This window comes from Microcaecilia unicolor, chromosome 3 (assembly GCF_901765095.1).
Source record: "Microcaecilia unicolor chromosome 3, aMicUni1.1, whole genome shotgun sequence".
Lineage (NCBI taxonomy): Eukaryota > Metazoa > Chordata > Amphibia > Gymnophiona > Siphonopidae > Microcaecilia > Microcaecilia unicolor.
This window is the reverse complement of record NC_044033.1, coordinates 266922412-266933452: the sequence shown is the minus strand read 5'-3', so window position 1 is coordinate 266933452 and position 11041 is coordinate 266922412. Positions and strand designations below refer to the sequence as shown.

Here is an 11041-nt window from a genome sequence, read left to right as displayed (position 1 = left end):
GGGGGTTTTTTTTGTACCCCGCGCTTTCCCACTCATGGTAGGCTCAATGCGGCTTAGGTACTTATTTGTACCTGGGGCAATGGAGGGTTAAGTGACTTGCCCAGAGTCACAAGGAGCTGCCTGTGCCTGCAGTAGGAATCGAACCCAGTTCCCCAGGACCAAAGTCCACCACTAGGCCACTCCTCCACTCCAGTTGTAATGCTCTGTTTGTCTCCATGCATATCTTCCTGTCTCTCACCCATCCACCCCATCCTGTTAGACTGTCAATGAAATGCTTTGATGTTTCGCTCATATATACTGTCATCTATCAACATTTGCTTATTTCCGATCTGATGAAGAAGTGCAACTTTCGAAAGCTAATCAAGAAATGTATTAAGTTATGTCCAATAAAAAAGGTATCATCTTATTTCCTTTTCCATGTTTTATTTCTATTGATTACCTTTAAAAGTGGACTAACATGGCTACCACACCTCTCTACTCAAGAAAATAAATTAAAACCTATCTCTTCAAAAACATTCTACAGCTGACTACAAAACTACCAGTTACCTCCCCGTCAAACTCTCTCTTCACAAAATCCATTGAACTACACAAACTAGAGATGCCCTCTCCATACTGCTAACCACGAACTGTAACCCCACCAAAATGTAATTGTAAGCCACTTTGAACCAAAACTTGTTTTTGGATAAGTGGGATACAGGAATGCATAAATAAATAAATAAATATCCAAAATGAACATTGTATTTCAAGAAACAATTCTGGGGTCGATATTTAGCCACCAGCAATGAGCGTTTTTTAGCCACTGCCAGCACTCCCAAATATTCAATGCCAGGCCATATCTGGGCACCTGCATTGAATATCCGGGTTTATGCAGCTGGCTATCTCTTATGTAGTTAAATGCACAAGTGATAATTCATAAAGATAGACTGACTTTTATGCGGTTCAATTTAACCGCTAAACAGGCAGTTACGTGGTTAAGTGCCAATATTCAGCACTAAACTTCCGATTTGGCCCTGGACTGCCTACAAAATAGTCAGCTCGCTAATTAGCGTCCTGTGGTGATATTCAGCGGTACTAACTGGTTAAGTGCCACTGAAATATAAGCAGATAGCCTCGAACAAGCGATATATCTGGCCAGAAGCCATGTTTTGGTGTGTGCAAAATTTTTGATTACATATTTATTTATGAACATTTATACCCCACTTTTTTCCACATGAAGCAGACTCAAAGTGGCTTACAATGCACAGGTAAATCAATTACAATTACATTAGATAGGGGAGAAGGAAAAGGGAAAGGGAAGAGAGACCAAGATGGACGGTGGTAATCCAGATGCTGAGATGGACCAGAGTGGTACAAACAGTTCTCAGCAAGGCGATCCACAATTGGGAAATGTAGCAATACCCAGTAAGCGCAGACGAAGCGCAGAAGAACCAGCAGCATGCGGCCTGGAGAGTGGTAGTGGTCACCAGAGGCAGTTCATATGCCAGTTCTGAGAGGCCTTCTGACGGCAGGTGAAACCACAGATCTCACATATATATTCTTTTATTACGTAATTATTTTTTATTATGTTTTTACTGATAAGCTGTTGTTTTATTTGTTATTAGTATTACCTAGCCCCTGACACAGCCCTTGTGTGGGTGAAACATAGCCAATGTCGGGCTTGTTTAGTTTACTTTCAGACCTCACAAGAATAAAGATTTAGAGGGAACATTTTTCATTATTCAGGGCCAGTCACTGATTTTCAATTACATTATCCAAATACTATTACTACAGATCATTACAGACCACACTGACACTATCCGGGTAGCAGTGGGGCAGAACCTGAGTAGAGCCAGAAAATATCTCAACACTGGCAATATTCAGTGTTGGTATCTGGATAACTGTCTAAGGGGGAAAGTTATCAATGTGGACAACTGTTATTTTAATGTTAACTTCAGTTATTAGTAACTAGCCAATGGCAAATGTACGGGTTACAAAACGAACAAAGATTTAGGTGAAATTATTCATGGGAATGTAAGAAGTGATGAGGGATGTGGCTCTACAAAAATGCAAGTTCAAGTTATCCACAAAATGGAACCTGTGCTAAAATAGTACCAGTTAGTGGTAAAATAACACATCTTAACAGTAGCCCACATTGGTACCTTCCTCCCTTTAGTGTGAAAGAGTTTCAGTCTATGGTAACCAGAGCTGAGATTGTGATGTCATGATGCCTCATTCCACCAATGCCTAAGTGCCAACCTCATCAGTGATGTCACAATGGCTTGATTGTCCTCTACTTGGCTCACTTTTATTACATACAATAGTGATTTCAATTTCTAGAGACACTTCTTTTTTCTTTAATTAAGGAGGGAAGTTATCAACATGGGCTCCTGTTAAGACAGGTTACTTTACTGTTAACTCCAGTGATTAGTAACTAGGTTTTATTGCATAAAATGGGACCTGTGCTAAAACAGCATGTGTTAGTGGTAAAATAACATATCTTAATAGTAGCCTACGTTGATAACTTTACCCCTTAATAACCTAGGATAGCAAAAAAGCTGTTCTAAGTTATCCACACAGTTATCTCGCTACAGGCGCAGAAGATCACCTTTATCCGGATAACAGTGGCAGTCAGCTTAATACCCGGATATTCAGCACCAATAACCAGATAGCGGCCAGTGCTGATACGCTTAAATGTCGTGGCCAGAACTTAAAAGAAACTTTAATTGTTGAATTTCAATATTGACTCAAAAGATATCATATTTCCAGTAGCAAAACAAGGAAGTACAGGAAATGAAACCAAATAATCCATAGTACACCATTCTACTACTCATAAGAGGGGAAAACACCGAAATGAAATATAGGATTTTCTTACAGTTTGGTTTCCTTCAAGAACAGAAAGGAAAAGGAATTAATACATGCTCGCTACAAGGAATGGACCATTCGGACAATTGGGCAGTGCCGAAGGGCCCAAAGCAGTTGGGGAATCCCAGTACCTCTTCCCCACATGACCGACATCTCTCTCCCCTCCTTCCCCAGGTCTGGCATTCCCCCTCTCTCTCACTCCCTACCCCGCTCTGGCATCTCCGCTGTCTCTGACACCCCCCATCCCCATGTTTACCTTAAAGTTCCTTTCTCCATACAGGGTCCAGGCATAGGCTGTCTGCTGCTGACAGGAATCTTCTGTATGCTGTGGCCTCGCCCCCTCTGATGTAACTTCCTGCTTCTGCAAGGGCAGACCACAGCAGAGACAAGGTTTCGGTCAGCAGCAGACATCCTATGCTGGGACCCTGTATGGAGAAAGGAGGTAAATGTGGGGTGGAGGGGGGGAAGAGCTGAACCTAGAGACAGAGGAGAGACGAGGAGATGTTAACCTCGGGAGGGAGAGAGATATTGGACCTGGGCTAGGGATGCAGAGATGTTGAACCTGGTTGTGGGGGACAGGGCAGACATGGTGCACCTGGTAGAAGGAGAAAGAACAAGAGGGAGAGATGTTGCATCGCGGGGGGGGGGGGGGGGGAGATATGCAGAATCTGGAGAGAGGGAGGGGGAAAAAGATGTTGGAACTAGAGAGGGGAGAGGGATGTTGGAGCCGAGGGGATGGAGGGAGAGAGAGAGATGTGGGTCCCTCTGTCTCTCTGCCCCATCCAACAATCTCTCTGCCACACCTCCAATCCCATCAGCCTCCCCTCCCTTTTTCTTTCCCTCACACCATCCTTACCAGCCTCTTACTCTCTCTTCAGTGGCTTTATCAATGCCCTAGGCATTAATTACACTGAGAAAGGAGCTAGTTTTATACTAGCAGCTGTGGAATTGTTTAAACTAGTAAGTCCTGCTGCTAGCATTCCCCTCCCCCCAGAAGATGTATGGTTGCCCCAAGACCCTAGTGCCCAAGGTATTCACCCATCTTACTTGTCCCTTCTGATAGCCCTGCCTCTCTCCCTCCACCCCACCAGTCTCTCTCCCCCACACACATCCCTTCACCTTCTTATTCAACTCTATCAATCTCTTTCCCATTCCTGTTACGTTCTCAACAACTGGGCTGCCTCTCACTTTCTAGACTGAATGGGTCACCACTAGCTCCTTGCTGCTTCTGATTTTAAAATGGAAACAGAAAAATGAAGGCAGATAAAGACCATATAGCCTATCTCGTTTGCCCATCCATACATATTCCTTCCTTTTCCTAAGAGATCCTATTTTCGTCTCCACCACCTTCTCTGGGAGGCTGTTACATGCATCCACCACCCTTTCCGTGAAGGAGCATTTCCTTAGATTACTCCCGAGTCTGTCCTCTTTCACCTTCATCCTATGCCCCCTCATTCCAGAGTTTCCTTTCACTTGAGATTTGCCTCCTGCGCATTTATGCAACGCAGAGGTATTTAAACATCTCTATCATATCTCCCATACTCCATCCACCTTTCTTCCAAAGTACACATATTGAAATCTTGTCCCCATACACTTTACGACAAGATCACTGACCATTTTAATAGCTGCCTCTGAACTGACTCCATCCTGTTCATATATTTTTGAAGATGCAGAGGCGTATTTTCAAAGCACTTAGACTTACAAAGTTCCATAGGTTGTTATGTAACTTTGTAAGTCTAAGTGCTTTGAAAATGAGCCCCGCAGTCTCCAAAACTGTGCACAATACTCTAAATGGGATCTGACCAGAGACTAATACAGAGATATTATTACTTCTTTCTTCTTCCTAGTCATTCTTCTTCATATGCACACGTGCATCCTTCTGGCTTTTGCCGTGGCATTTTCCACCTTAAGATCATCACATACGATCACACCCAAATCCTGCTCTTCTTTCTTGCACAAAAGCACTTCACCTCCTATGGTGTACCTCCCCCTTGGTTATTAACATTAAATTTTAGCTGCTAAATTTTGAACAGTCTTCAAACTTTGCTAGATTCCTCCTCTTTCTCAGCCACTGCTACTCTCACCCTCAGCAGAATGGTGTCCCCAGTTGTAAGTCTTCTGGAGACAGAAAGTTACCTACCGTACCTGACTAACTCACCTTGAGCCAGTGGTGTAGTCATGGGTGGGCCAAGGCCCACTCAGTTTTGCTTCAGGCCCACTCAGTGGCAGTGGCAGTGGCAGCCTATCCTCGCTTGGTTTTCAAGCCTCTGTTCTTTCTTGGTTTTCTTCTTATCTCTCCAAACGTACTTTTAGCGTATACTCTGATGGATCCTCCTCCTCTTCTATCCCGCTGTCAGTTGGTGTACCTCAGGGATCTGTCCTGGGACCTCTACTCTTCTCCATCTATACTTCTTCGCTTGGTATTCTGATCTCATCCCATGGTTTTCAGTATCATCTTTACACTGACTCCTCCCAGATCTACCTCTCTACACCAGAAATCTCGGCAGGCATCCAGGCCAAAGTTTCAGCATGCCTGTCTGACATTGCTGCCTGGATGTTTCACCGCCATCTGAAGCTAAACATGACCAAGACTGAGCTTCTTATCTTACCACCTAAACCGACCTCTCCTCTCCCCCCTTTCTCTATTTCTGTGGATAATACGCTCATCTTTCCCGTCTCATCAGCATGTAACCTTGGGGTCATTTTCGACTCCTCCCTCTCCTTTGCTTCACATAGTTAACAGACTGCTAAAACCTGTTGTTTCTTCCTCTATAACATCACCAAAATTCGCCCTTTCCTTTCTGAGTATGCAACCAGAACCCTCATCCACACTCTTATCACTTCCCGCTTAGACTACTGCAACTTGCAGGTCTCCCACTGAGCCATCTTTCTCCTCTTCAATCTGTTCAAAATTCTGCTGCACGACTAATATTCCGCCAGTGTCGTTATGCTCATATTAGCCCTCTCCTCAAGTCACTTCATTGTCTCCCTCCCTTTCCGCATTCAGTTCAAACTCCTCTTACAAATGCATTCACTCTGCAGCTCCTCGATACCTCTCCACTCTCATCTCTCCCTACACTCCTCCCCAGGAACTCCGCTCACTGGGCAAATCTCTTTTATCTGCACCCTTCTCCTCCACTGCTAACTCCATACTCCGTTCCTTTTATCTTGCTGCACCTTATGCCTGGAATAAACTTCCTGAGCCGGTACGCCAAGCCTCATCTTTGGCCGTCTTCAAATCTAGGCTAAAAACCCACCTCTTCGATGTTGCTTTTAACTCCTAACCTTCAACTGTCCCCTATCCCTGATATGTCCTGTCTGTCCTAACCCTTATCCCTTACTTGTCCTGTCTGTCCGTCATAATTAGATTGTAAGCTCTATTGAGCAGGGACTGTCTCTCCATATTCAAGTGTGAAGAGCTGCGTACATCCAGTAGCGCTATAGAAATGATAAGTAGTAGTGTAGCTGGCAGAAATCCCCAGGCCCCGCCAGCTGACAAATCCTCTCATCCCCGGAGCAGTCAGCAGCACATTTTCAGCTACCGGCACCCCCCCTCCCCCTCCGCATGCTCAGTTCAATTGGCACCCCTGCGCATGTGTGCATGGGGTATGCTGGTTGAACTGAGCACGCGCAGGAACCTGGAGTGGGGCAGTGCTGGTGTCGGCGGCTGCTAAAAGCCACGAGGATGAGACTGCTTGAGATTCTTCAGCTGGCAGGGGCGTGGGCGGGCAAGGGGGCGTAGCAGGCAGAGAGGAAATGCGGGTCATGCCCACCCGGTTCACTCCTTGGACCACCCAATAACTGAGGTTTGGCTACGCTGCTGCCTTGAGCTAGAACTGAAAAGGTGTGAGCTAAATCCAGAATCCCAGTAGCCTAGTGGTTAGTGCAGTGGACTTTGATCCTGGGGAACTGAGTTTGATTCCCACTGCAACTCCTTGTGACTCTGGGCAAGTCACTTAACCCTCCATTGCCCCTGGTACAAAATAAGTACCTGAATATATGTAAACCGCTTTGAATGTAGTTGCAAAAACCTCAGAAAGGCGGTATATCAAGTCCCATTTCCCTTTCCCCTTTTACAGTTTGCATACTGTGGGATGCCTTATGTCTATAATACTGTCTGTATATGTTTAATCTGCTCACACACCAGGCAACAGCGTAGTATTAGATCTGATGGGAAAATGGGCTACAACTTTAAAATTGGAACGTAACAGAGATAAAACTCAATTTCTAGTCTTAATCAACCCTTTTTACCCTATCCTGAATAAACATTTTACTAATGACCAAATCATATATCCACAACCACTAGAGCCAAACCTGAAGATTCTAGGTATAACCATTGACCAGAAGAGTGGGGCAGGAACAAGAGATCCTTTAGGAAAAGGAGGAGTTGCTAAGGAAGGGCAGACTGGATAGGCCTTTTGGCTCTTATCTGCCATCATTTTTCTATGTTTCTATATCAAAAATATGTACTGTGCAACCCAGCAGCAAGCAAGAGAACTTTCACCTCTTTTTAAGCTGGGAAGAGGAAGCAAACTGAGGCAGATTTGAGGCGACCATCCCACCAGGTCAAACACAGATCCTGCAGCTGGTAAACTCTGCCACCTATTTCTCACCTAGCCTGGTCCATTCCAAACAGGCTGGAGGAGGGAGAGAGTGGTGGCACCTCAGTTGCATCCCTCTCTTTTTTACCATCTGCACCCTGACTGTTTTTTGTGTGTATTTTTTAATGTACACCCATAGATGCAGAGTTGCCAAGTTACCCATTCCAGATGGGAGACTATTTTGGCCAGTGCTGGATTTCTGACAACCTCATCCTAGTGCACTATGGGATCTGTTGCATGTGTTGGGATGTAAACTTAAAACCAGGACGGGCCAAAAGTTTCCCTCCTGGAATGGGTAACTTGCCAGCTCTATATATGTGTGGCCCATAGTGGCAGATGAAGATCTTCAGTGCTTTATGCAACTTATCTTCAACTCCTTCTACCAGCCCAGATCAGCCATGATGAGAGCTATGTCAGCGGGGAGGGTAAAGAGCAGGGGCGTAGCCAGACACCCAAATTTGGGTGGGCCTGGGCCCAAGATGGGTGGGCAGAAGAACCCCGCCTCATCCCACAGATGATGTGGTCTCTCCTCTCACCTGCATGCCATATGGTCTCTCAAATATCCTCCCTCACCTGCATACCTTTTAAATAGCAGATTTTCACCGGCAACAGGCAGCAACTAATACACACAGCTGATGTTGGCTCCATACCCTTCCCTCTGATGCAACTTCCTGTTTCCGCCTAGGCAAGAATACATCAGAGCGAAGGCTATGGGGCCGGTGTGAGCAGTATGCATCAGTCACTGCTCACTGCAGGCGAAGATCTGCTATTTACAAGGCATGAAGGAAGGACAGTTGTTGGGAGTTTTCGGATGGTGGGGCTTGGGGATCCCTGCCAGCCACATTATAGCTATGCTGGTACTAGGTGGGCCTGAGCCCGGGCCCACCCTTGGCTACGCCACTGGTAAAGAGACATAAGACATAAGTATTGCCATACTGGGAAAGATTAAAGGTCCATCAAGCCCACCATCCTGTTTCCAACAGTGGCCAATCCGGGTCACAAATACCTGGCAAGACCTTATAAAGGGATCAGCTGGAGGGTTACAAGGAGGATCTGGTAGCTGGAGCTGTGAAGAGAGAGTAGGAAGAAGACAGGGATTATTTGGAAGTATGTGTCTGATGGGAACTGAATGGGGGGGGAGGATGAGCGAGAGAGGAGGAGGAGGGGGGGGGGTCGGGGGATGAGAACAGGATTGGCTGGGAGGGGAGAATAAACTGAGGAGGTGAGAGGGGATCAGATCAGCTGGGACTCGGTGGGTGTGTTTGATAAGGATTGGAGCGTGACCGGTGGGTGGGGGATGAAATAGGACATTTTAGCATTTTTTAAAATCTTGTTTCCTTTAAGTAGTAGCTTTCTTACCGTTTTAGGTAACAGGACGTACGACGAGTACTATTCACTTACCTGAGTGAAGTAAAGATTCATCAGAGTGAGTGTGAAAAACTGGAGACACACTGGGCAGCAGTAAAGCAGCCAGAAGGCAAAGGGGCGGAGGGAATTGGCCGCCACAAAGTTCTTGAAGTAAAAAGAAAAAAGTACAGCCCTGAGAGAGGCCCAGAGGAGGCACAGGAAGAGAAAGACTGTTTGATAGCTAAATCTTTTGTGCTTGTAGTGCAAGATCAGCCAGAGCTGCCCATAAATGAAGGCAAACAGTAGTAAATAGAAGACAGTGTACACGGTGGTCAAGCCCAGCGTCACATAGGGCGGCACAGCCGGAGACAGAGTCGGGGGCAGGGAGTCGTTTCTCGCCAGGTCCCACTGAAGGGCTGCCATTTCAGTCTTCAGGCTGCCTTCATTAAATTTTTGCTATTTGTTGCCGACTCCTTTCATCTTGCTGAGAACAAGAAAATGAAAGAAAACAAGCTGCACTTCCTCCTCTGGCAGCTCCGTGACGGCAAACAACACATGATCACCAGAACTCAAAAATAATTCATCTGGGTCAGCTTTGTCCACAGCTGGGAGGAAACCTCTGTTAAAAAAAAAATACAAAAACGCTTGCTAAGGTGAAAACATTTACAACCTGCTCTCCTCCCCCCCACTCCATTCTAATGAAAAAAAAAAAAGCAAAATCGTGCTGATCTAACTTGGAAGTGAGTTGTAGATAGACAGTAACTTGGTGTAGGAACTAACAAGTGGTTGCCTGTGTCTTAGTGCATTGCTTTCAATCAAATCCCTTCAGATATTTCTTAACCTGTGGGCTGATGCTCACAACCTAGCGCCCACGTTATGTTTAAATCATTTTTATTATTATTATTATGAACAAGCCATAAGCATAAACTCATAACTCTTTCTCAGAAACACAACTAGTAGTGAATGCACAAATACACTATACCTTTCTACCAAACATTCCCCTCCCCCACTTCCCCCCCTCTTCCACCCTCTCCCCGACCCCACCCGTCCCCCCTTCCCCTCCCCCCCTGATTCTTAGCCATGATGGGGAACAACTTAGTATTGACAACATTAAGAGTTTAATAGTCTGCTACGCGCTGCTGGCTGGAGTGTAATCCAGAAATTTTCCCATGTCTTTTGAAACAATTGTCCCTCTTTCGAGGAAAGATTCGTGATCCCGCACCTCTCCAGCTTCAGAAGTTCTATCGTGTATCCTCCACTGTGCTTCTCTCCAGTATAGCAAAACCGCTTTTAGCGCCCACGTTAATTCGTACAGAATTTTCGGGGCACCAGATTAGCGCAAATAGGCCCCGATGGCCACAAGCAAATGTGAGTGCTAGAGGCCATTGGCGCTGGACTAGCACCCATATTTGGTACCACAAAATGTTCACAGACACCGAGCCAGGGCCACCGAGAGAGACAGCCGGGCCCGGGGCAGGACTAGACTACAGCATGCACACGCGCGCTCTCCCCCCCCCCCCCCCAACCTGTGCTGCCATGCCCCTGCTTCCTCACACTCAGCCGCCCCTGCACCAGTCTGCTCCCTCGCTCTGTCCTGTCCTGCACCTGTATGTGCCTGATGTCGGGACCTGGATGACTGCATTAACACAATACTGGAAGTAGGCAGGACGAAGCTTGCTGGCGCCAAGGCTGGGCCCAGGGAATTTTGCTCCCCTGCCCCCACTCTCAGTGGCCCTGCATCTAGCATATGAAATAACCAACTCGCTGGTGCTGAACCTAATAGTATATAAGTGCATTCTAAACAGGGCCATTAATAACAAGGGCGCTGCTCCCATGGCAAACCCTATGCCAGCTTGGGGCATTGGGGAGGAATGGGAAGACCCTGTTTAGCATGCATTTGCATGCTTGCTGTCCCCCACCCCCTCAAACACAAGGGCCTCAAGGTCCGTCAGACCCCATATCCTTCACCCCACCATGAATACATTGAACTCTGGTGGTCCAGTGGGACCCTTCTAGTATTGTTCCTCTCTCCCCAAGCCCCCTCACACCTTCAAAAGAGTACTAACTTCAAACAGGAGGATGGACTAGCACTCCCTTCCTCTTCCTGTGTATGATACACTGGGGGGGGGGGCTTATATGGAAGCTAAGCCCCACCCAGCACATCACAGGATGCATTGGATAGAGCACAGCCATTTTGAGGCAGCACCTGTAGGAGGAGGGAAGGAGTGGTAGTCCCTTCTGTTTGAAAGTAT

At 46.4% G+C, this 11041-nt stretch overlaps 1 long non-coding RNA gene across 1 annotated transcript; it reads right to left on the bottom strand.

Moving 5' to 3' along the window:
- Positions 1-8847: 8847 nt before the first annotated feature.
- On the bottom strand, positions 8848-10422 carry LOC115466673. Its single transcript, XR_003941578.1, has 3 exons — positions 10362-10422; positions 9772-9775; positions 8848-9408 (listed from the first exon to the last, which is right to left on the bottom strand). It is a non-coding gene; the product is annotated as an uncharacterized LOC115466673 (long non-coding RNA).
- Between the last annotated feature and the right edge of the window lie 619 nt (positions 10423-11041).